The 10,041-nt window shown below is 34.1% G+C and overlaps 1 long non-coding RNA gene across 1 annotated transcript; it reads left to right on the forward strand.

The window, feature by feature from the left end:
- The first annotated feature begins 5,109 nt into the window (after positions 1 to 5,109).
- On the forward strand, positions 5,110 to 5,450 carry LOC110916615. The gene is made up of 2 exons (XR_002579877.2): positions 5,110 to 5,182; positions 5,256 to 5,450. It is a non-coding gene; the product is annotated as an uncharacterized LOC110916615 (long non-coding RNA).
- Positions 5,451 to 10,041: the final 4,591 nt, after the last annotated feature.

The following is a 10,041-nucleotide window of genomic DNA, read 5'->3' on the forward strand; positions in this document are numbered from 1 at the left end:
ATTCCAAAAAAATCGACGGTTCTTTCAGATACACTATTTCCTCAGTAAAACGCCAAAAATGCCAAATATCATTTCTTGTATATTCAAATATTGTTCTATGCCAAAGTTTCGGAAAATGCATTCTTCCCTGAGGTGCTATGACTCAAATAACATTTTGCTGCATGAGATGGACAAATCATAAACAAAAAGATGTTGGGGTCAGACTTATGTCATTTTCGGTGTTTTGTTCTTGATGAATATTTTAATGGTATGAAAAGACGAATGACACTAATGAGTTGTTTGAAGATACATATTAAAAAAAAAACTCATGTCATTTTGCCTTTCCAAACGGCCACAAAAACACAAGCATGGCTAAGCCAAACCACCAGCGAACATGATTCAATGAAGAAAGAGACTGGTGACAGTGAAGATCTGGAAGATGAATTTTTTTTTATTTTTATTTTTTTAATTTTCTTTTTCTGTTGTTTGCTATGTATTTTTCAACTTAGAATAAAAAAATACATTATCTTAATAAAACGCCAAACAGTCATAATGCATATGAAACGCCATAAATAGAGTAAAAACGCTAAAAACTCCCAAAACTATAATGAAAGTAATTTGCAGAAATATTAACTAATAAAAGCTAAAAATGGAAAAAAACGCCAAAAACTACTTAAACCCATTCAAAAACGCCAAACTTGGGAGATGGAAAGTCTATAACCCTAAAAACTCATAAAAAGCTGAACAAAAACAGTAAAAATACACAGCTGAAAAGACGGCTACTTTATTAATATCATTTATTATAAATAAAATCCCGCCTAAACTACGCACCAAAAACATCCTATAAAGAGAGACTTCTCTGCACAAACAACTTATCACAAAACCAGAAACCAACGCCATATTTCCTAGAAACCATTCACTTTAAAAACACCAAAAAAATACTTAAAAAGGCCACTGATGCAGAACCTCGATTCTGCTATATTGAGTATTGATCTGAATGAAGTTTCACTGAATGGATTCTTCTCTGAGTTAGGTATCTCTATAATCTATTGCTGTATGAGATGGACAAATATTCAAGATAAAGAGACTGATGACACTGATATGACATCATGTCACTTTGTTCTTGATGGATATATTGATGGCATGAAGGGATCAATACATTAGAGCAGGCGTTGATCTCCAACATGTCATCAAACAAGTATATATCCACCCACCATAAAGGATGCCACAAAAAATAAGCATCTTCTAAAGACGGCCGTTATGTAGGAAAATAAGGATCTACAAAAGGCATTCAAAAACAGGTTCAAAACGCCAAAAAGGTTAAAGTAGAAGAGGCTGATGACAGAGAATATTTGAATGATAAATTAGATTATAATTTTTAATTTTTTTTCATTTTCTATTGTTTGTTATGTAATTCTCTGTTGTTTATCATCTAATTCTCTACTATTTTTTAAAAAATTGAGTATAAAACGCCAAAAACTACAAACACCAAAACGCCTGAAAGTTTGAAAACTGTTAGAAGAATGCTAGCAAAATACGAGATTGCTATATAAAACGCCAAAACGTAAACAAAGTATTACTGGAAAAATCAACACTAATTGACAGATGAAAATTGAAAGAAGTAGTAAAATAAAGAGACGATATCATTATTGCCAAACATTATAGATATATTAATGCCACTACATGGAAAATTGAAATTTATTTATCTTTTCAAAACGCCATAATTGTCTGTCACATTATAAGCCTGTATCCTAAATGGCAAAACACTTGATCTAAAAAACAATATAAACGCCAAAATAATACTTAAAACGCCAAAATGTTTACTATAATTCTGATCTAAAACAATAAAAACACCGCATACTTATTAAACGCCAAAAAAATGAAAAGATGAAGTGACACAAGTTAAAAAAAGAAATATGAAAGGACAAAAAAGCCCCCCGCCTTTCTCTAAGCGGCGTGACACGTGTTAGGCCAGGAAGCGTTCTCACCGTTCTCACACTTTTGAGCGTTTTCTCCTGATCCTGTTTATATATCTATACTACTTTAATAAGGATATGTGAAGGACAAGATGGTAATTGAACAAGGTGTTGAAAAAACACTTAATGCACAATGTACAACTGTTAAGGCACAAGAAAACACAAACCCTTTTACCCTTTACAAGGGTATACATCTGCCGTCCAAATGTTTTACTTTCTCACACGGATCAACATCGGGACCGTCCATTTGACTTCACACGGATCACCATATGCTTTCTCTCTCAATGCTCACACATCTCACAAAACAACATCAGATCTTCTTCTCTCTCTCTTCTCTCTCTTTTCTCTCTTCTCGGCGATCTAGGGTTTCATCAGATCTATCACCAGATCCGTTTGAATCTATCACCAGATCCGTTTGATGAGCAGATCTAGGGTTTCATGAGATGTTCTGGCAAGGGATCCACAGATTTGAACAAGGGATCCGTTTTATCTGGCAAGGGATCCACAGATTTGAACAAGGGATCCGTTTGATGTTCTGATAAGTTGCTTTATCTTTAATCTTGATGTAGATTTGTTAGTAGATATCTTACCATGTTCTTTTGTGATTCTTACTTTTCAGGTGAAGCGGTTGACGGATGTTCGAAGGACGAAATCTGAGGTTTACGAAGGATTTTCTCATGTGTTTTGTGATGAATCGACTCAGGTTAGGTTCTAAATGTTGATTTATCTTTAATCTTGATGTAGATTTGTTAGTAGATATCTTACCATGTTCTTTTGTGATTATTACTTTTCAGGTGAAGCGGTTGACGGATGTTCGAAGGACGAAATCTGAGGTTTACGAAGGAGTTTCGCATGTGTTTTGTGATGAATCGACTCAGGTTAGGTTCTAAATGTTGATTTATCTTTAATCTTGATGTAGATTTGTTAGTAGATGCGGTTATTTCAAATTAGGTTGAAAGTCTTGTGATATTTGAATTTGTATTTTTGGTGATGATAGTTAGATTAATTTCAGATATGACATAGTGAAAGGATAAATTGTTTTTGTAGTTTTGATTTTACTTTGTTCTGTTATATTTTGATCTTTTCCTTCATTTTTTGGGACTGATAAGTGTCATGGTTGTGTGATAATTATGATATTTAGGTCATTTAGATATGGAATTGTGAAAAGATAGATTGTTATGTATTTTTGATTTTGGTTTGTTCTGTGGGATGCTCGATGAGCAGATCTAGGGTTTCATGAGATGTATCACAAGCTTTATCTGGCAAGGGATCCACAGATTTGAACAAGGGATCCGTTTGATGTTCTGATAAGTTGCAATGAGTGTTATATATCTTACCATGTTCTTTTGTGATTCTTATCTTTAATCTTGATGTAGATTTGTTAGTAGATGCGGTTATTTCAAATTAGGTTGAAAGTTTTGTGATATTTGAATTTGTATTCTTGGTGATGATAGTTAGATTAATTTCAGATATGACATAGTGAAAGGATAAATTGTTTTTGTAGTTTTGATTTTACTTTGTTCTGTTATATTTTGATCTTTTCCTTCATTTTTGGGACTGATAAGTGTCATGGTTGTGTGATAATTATGATATTTAGGTCATTTAGATATGGAATTGTGAAAAGATAGATTGTTATTATTTTTGATTTTGGTTTGTTCTGTGGGATGCTCGATGAGCAGATCTAGGGTTTCATGAGATGTATCACAAGCTTTATCTGGCAAGGGATCCACAGATTTGAACAAGGGATCCGTTTGATGTTCTGATAAGTTGCAATGAGTGTTATATATCTTACCATGTTCTTTTGTGATTCTTACTTTTCAGGTGAAGCGGTTGACGGATGTTCGAAGGACGAAATCTGAGGTTTACGAAGGATTTTGGCATGTGTTTTGTGATGAATCGACTCAGGTATGTCACTCGCAACTCGCAAGGAAACCTTTTTTTAGGATCTGAATTTAATTAGTTATACCTTTGGTTAACGACTGTCACGATCACTATTATTACAGAACAAGCTCACTCCGATCTTCTGGCTGCCGGAGAAAGTGTATCTGCTTGGAGAGTCTCGGAATTGGCTTTGGCGACGCTGAACGCTGCTTCATTCAAATCGATGGGGGCTTCATATGCAGAATGTTCCCTCACTTAGTGGTCTCATGCTCACTCAAGCAGAGGTAAAGTAAAGTTTATCATCATTCATCAATTTTCTTTTCTTTTTTGTTTATAATAAAGGTTTTTATATTTGCAACTTGACAAAATGTGATTTATATTAAATTTATTTTAAGTTAATAGTGTACTGGTTATAACTAATATCAAATCTTTACTAATACTTGATTTCTTTTTATGATGGTTGACTTTGCGAGAACTAACGGAGCATCAGTGTCAAGAATGGGCTGAGATTCGAATTCAGTCGGTTTTTCGCTCTTTTTTGGTAATTTCTAAGCCTTGAATATTAATTTTTAACATGCTATGCTACTGAGAGAATATAAACTTGACTATATTCTCTGTTTTTTTATCAGAGGTAAAGTAAAGTTTATCATCATTCATCAATTTTCTTTTCTTTTTTGTTTATAATAAAGGTTTTTATATTTGCAACTTGACAAAATGTGATTTATATTAAATTTATTTTAAGTTAATAGTGTACTGGTTATAACTAATATCAAATCTTTACTAATACTTGATTTCTTTTTATGATGGTTGACTTTGCGAGAACTAACGGAGCATTAGTGTCAAGAATGGGCTGAGATTCGAATTCAGTCGGTTTTTCGCTCTTTTTTGGTAATTTCTAAGCCTTGAATATTAATTTTTAACATGCTATGCTACTGAGAGAATATAAACTTGACTATATTCTCTGTTTTTTTGATGTGTTTTGTTATTTTTATGCTTTTTGTTTTTTAACTGATCTTAACCCATTTGACTTATGCTACAGACAAAAAGGGATCAAGATCGGGACCGTCCATTTGACTTCACACGGATCACCATCTGCTTTCTCTCTCAATGCTCACACATCTGACAAAAAGGGATGCCAAAAGCAGGGAAGTACAATCTACAGGAAAAAGCAACACTTTACTTTTGTGTGAAAGACAGCTTGCTTGCTGCAGTCTCTATAATATATCAACACTCTTCCATACACTGTTTGAAAGACAGCACTGCTTCCTTCAGTGTCTATAAATAATCCAGAGATATCTACACTCTACTCACACTTTACAAACTCTCAACTACACTCAACTGAAATTGTAAGTTTATCTCAGTTGAATAATCCTACTTTCAAAACATCAACTTAACAACTTCTATTTACTTCGATTTCAGAATATATCAACTCTTTGCATTCGGATCTTGCGTTGTTTCTCGGCTCTCACATCAAGGTTTTAAAATTTTTGTCGGCTTTTCACATCTCCCTCTTGCATTGTTGTAAGTTCTTTCAAATATGACATAGTGAAAGGATAAATTGTTTTTGTAGTTTTGATTTTACTTTGTTCTGTTATATTTTGATCTTTTCCTTCATTTTTGGGACTGATATGTGTCATGGTTTTGTGATAATTATGATATTTAGGTCATTTTTGGGGATGATAAGTGTTGTAGTTCAATGAAAATTATGATAGTTAGGTCAATTTTAGATATGGAATAGTGAAAAGATAGATTGTTATGTACTTTTTATTTTAGTTTGTTCTGTGGGATGTTTTGATATATTTTTTCATTTTTCGGGATAGTGAAAGGATAAATTGTTTTTGTAGTTTTGATTTTACTTTGTTCTGTTATATTTTGATCTTTTCCTTCATTTTTGGGACTGATATGTGTCATGGTTTTGTGATAATTATGATATTTAGGTCATTTTTGGGGATGATAAATGTTGTAGTTCAATGAAAATTATGATAGTTAGGTCAATTTTAGATATGGAATAGTGAAAAGATAAATTGTTATGTACTTTTTATTTTAGTTTGTTCTGTGGGATGTTTTGATATATTTTTTCATTTTTCGGGATAGTGAAAGGATAAATTGTTTTTGTAGTTTTGATTTTACTTTGTTCTGTTATATTTTGATCTTTTCCTTCATTTTTGGGACTGATATGTGTCATGGTTTTGTGATAATTATGATATGATATTTAGGTCATTTTTGGGGATGATAAGTGTTGTAGTTCAATGAAAATTATGATAGTTAGGTCAATTTTAGATATGGAATAGTGAAAAGATAAATTGTTATGTACTTTTTATTTTAGTTTGTTCTGTGGGATGTTTTGATATATTTTTTCATTTTTCGGGATAGTGAAAGGATAAATTGTTTTTGTAGTTTTGATTTTACTTTGTTCTGTTATATTTTGATCTTTTCCTTCATTTTTGGGACTGATATGTGTCATGGTTTTGTGATAATTATGATATTTAGGTTCATTTACTTTGTTCTGTTATATTTTGATCTTTTCCTTCATCATTGCAGGAATTTTTTTTAAAACAGTACTGTATTCAAAACAAAATAAAACGCCGTATTCACAAAACAATACTCAAATGTTGTCTACAAATATGACAAAGTACGAAGGTGTTGGTACATGTCGCCAAAGAATTCAAACAACGCGGAGTTTACACATCAAATGTTGTCTACCAGGAAGTGTTGCGTGATTAATTAATCGCATCCGTATCAAAACGAAGGTAAGTTAGTAGATTATGTGCCTTATTTGCTTCCTGAAATTACTTTTTAATTACTATTTTAAAGCACCTGTAAGCGTGTAACATTTTGTTATGTGTCGAAATCTGGTACAGGAGAGGAGAAGATACAAGAAAGTCATAAGCGAACGGATGTATTGGTAAAACAGGAAGAGATACAAGAGACTCCCCGCATTTTGTTTTTATTGTTTTGTCTAGCTACTTGACTGTTTTGAACTCTTCTTGTTTTTAATTACATCTACTTCCTTGTTTTGTACTATTCTTGTAGAAGATCACGAATAAGAAAACTAACTTAAGTACTATACGATATATCACGAGACGACAGATAAACTAACGGTAAACGAGTATCCTATTGTAAATCGCCACTCCCGCCGCATCGCGCGGGTAAGTGACTAGTATATATATATATATATATATATATATATATATATATATATATATATATATATATATATATATATATATATATATATATATATATATATATATATAGGGGATGGTTCAAATGAAAACCACTTTTATTGTGAAAACTCGAAAACTAACTAAAAAAGCCTAAAAAAACTTAAAAAAACATACAAAAAAAATTTTTTTTTTTTTTTGTTTTACAATTTTTTTAGAAAAATCGCAACTTTTTATACATGGAAAAAAATTTTCAAAAAAAAAAAAAAAAAAATTTCGGTTGTATTGCACATGTGCACTAATACGGAAAGCCTAAACCACTTAACCCACCCCCCACCGACACCCCCCAAAAACCTAAACCCCCCACCCCCCCCCCCAAAAAAAAAAACCTAAATTCACCCTCCCACCAAAAGCCTAACCCCCCCACCCCCCAAAAACCTAAACCCCCCACCCCCACCCTCCCGAAAACCTAAAACTAAACCCTAAACATAAACCCGAAAAAAACCTAACCCCCCCCCACCCCCACCTCCCAAAAACCTAAACCCCCCTCCCCCCCACACCCAAAAACCTAATCCTAATCCTAAACCTCCAAAAAAACTAACCCTAAAAGCTAAACTAGAATCAAAAAGCTAATTTTAAGCATGTAATGCACATTGTAGTACATGTTATATTGCACATGTGCACTACTATAATAATAGTATTGAAAACAAGACGACACCATAAATCTTTTTTTATGTCATAAAAAATATGCTCGAATATACTTGAATGAAAGATAAGAAAATTTGTGATCTTATGGTGCCATTTTTGTTTTAAAATGATAACGTATGGAGAAATGGGAAATGTTTGAAAAGTTATATATTTTTTGTTCCAATTTTACCCTTCCTTCATTAAAAGTCTTCCCCCCCTCCTTTTTAGTGGGTTTTAGTTAGTTTTCTAGTTTTCACAATAACTAGTGGTTTTCATTTGAACCTTCCCCTATATATATATATATATATATATATATATATCCAGTATTGCATATTTCGCTCGTCGTACTTCCACACGAGCTTTTCCCGTATTTGTCTTGTGACAACCAGAACTTCCAAGGTTAGGGACGTTTTATATTGTGATCCTAATTTCGTTAAACCTAGACGTTTGTATGTGTTGGGCCGCATGCTTACACATGAAACATCAGACTTATGATTGGGCCTAGAGCCTAACTGGACCTTAGGGTTGGGCCGGTTACCTTAGAGTTGGGCAGCCCACTCCTCATGAACTTTGAATGTATATAAGACTAGGATCATGTGATATAGTAAACCCACTATAAATCTTAGTTACCTCTAAGCCCGGTCTCACAAGCCCAAACTAAACCGAGCCCATCTCCTTGGTTATTGTTTGCGTAGAGTTGCATAAGAGGAATTTTATATTTGTAGACCCTAATCCTTTCACCTCTCCCCTACTTGCGATGGAAGCGGACTCACACCCCCCCCCCTCTCGTGACATCATTCTAGCGGATCTAGTTTGCTGGGTTAGTTTTCACACACTTGTTTGGATTAGCGTTCATTGTTCTTGATTATATGTGACTTGGTGTTGATCTGTGACTATATGTGACTTCATGTAAATCGATGATAATTGTATGATTTTGCATGATGATATGAAATCAATTAACCAGTCGGTATGATGTAATGATTTCATTCGGTTTACAGTGACTGTGGTTTTTAGGGTTTGTGATGCACCATAACCACTTGTACACAACCCCCGACGAAATCCCTTATCCGACGAAACAGGGGGGCCGACGAAAACCCTTTTGTCGACGAAATCCTGGGTCGACGAAATCCCAAGTTCGTCGTGACCTTTTCGTCGCAACCCGGTGTCGACGAAATCTCATGTTCGTCATAAAACCCACTTGATAAACTTATCTCGGTTCATTAATATAAGTTGTGTCATTACATGTGATCATTATGAATTGTCGGCGCATTTAGTGATTGTTAGAAGGATTTTATCCAGATTGCATGTGTTAGTATCAAAAGTCTAATAGAACAAGTAGGAAGTCAGTGATATCATTTAGAGTATTGTCGGCTACACTGTGCATGTGCATGGGAAATTGTCAATAGGTATGTGTTTGTGGTATGTATGTTTATGATAAGTATAAATATAACAATGGACACCTGTTGACATATGTAATCATTGCCATGCTACTTATAATTGATGTGTTCCTTGTAATCTTTACTGTTGAGGTTGTGTGATAGCTTTGGGAAGGTAACAAGGGTCAACATGTAATGCGCTTGGGATGTAAACTTATATGCGACTTGTTTGGATGAGATGAGGTACCGATTATATTTGAGTAATTAGAAGTATTGTGTCATTTAATAAGCCAATGATAAGAATTAAACGGACGTATGGGTTTTCATACTAATCAGACCTACATGTTAATTATTTTGATTATACTAAAGAGTATTGGGCCTAGGAACTGGTTACGTGCTATATGTTTACTCGATGATGTTGAGTTAGTATGTAAATTGCCATGATTTGATCTATATGGGTGTCATTTAAATATTAGGGATGTGTGGTAAGTGGTTAACTGTTACAGTACGCATGGTAATATGTGTGTTACATATGCATGGGATTGCGTGATATGTGATTAGAGAGTATGTACGTTAAACGTGCATGGAATATCTAATGTATGTGCATTCAAAACTGATTGTTGTCGGTAACCATGTTAGGACGTCTGTGACCGACTGTTAAACAAGTAACTGGTCTTACCGAGCAAACCAAGGTGAGTTCACACTTTCTACAAGGCATGGGATTCCTAAGGGTTGGGAATGGGTTAAAGAACTAAAACGGAAAACCTACATATCCTCCTTGGGTAGGATATGTACGGCCATCCTCCTTGGGTAGGATGCCACTATAAATCCTGCGTATTCTCCTTGGGTAGAACTACGTACGTTCGTCCTCCTTGGGTAGGACAACAACCTTGAACTTACTAGACAAAACTCTATCATGAAGTCCCTCACTTTATATCGACTTAATCGCCGAGGCCGATGGCGAGTGGGTCATTAGTT

This window comes from Helianthus annuus, chromosome 16 (assembly GCF_002127325.2).
Source record: "Helianthus annuus cultivar XRQ/B chromosome 16, HanXRQr2.0-SUNRISE, whole genome shotgun sequence".
NCBI classification, from domain to species: Eukaryota; Viridiplantae; Streptophyta; class Magnoliopsida; order Asterales; family Asteraceae; genus Helianthus; species Helianthus annuus.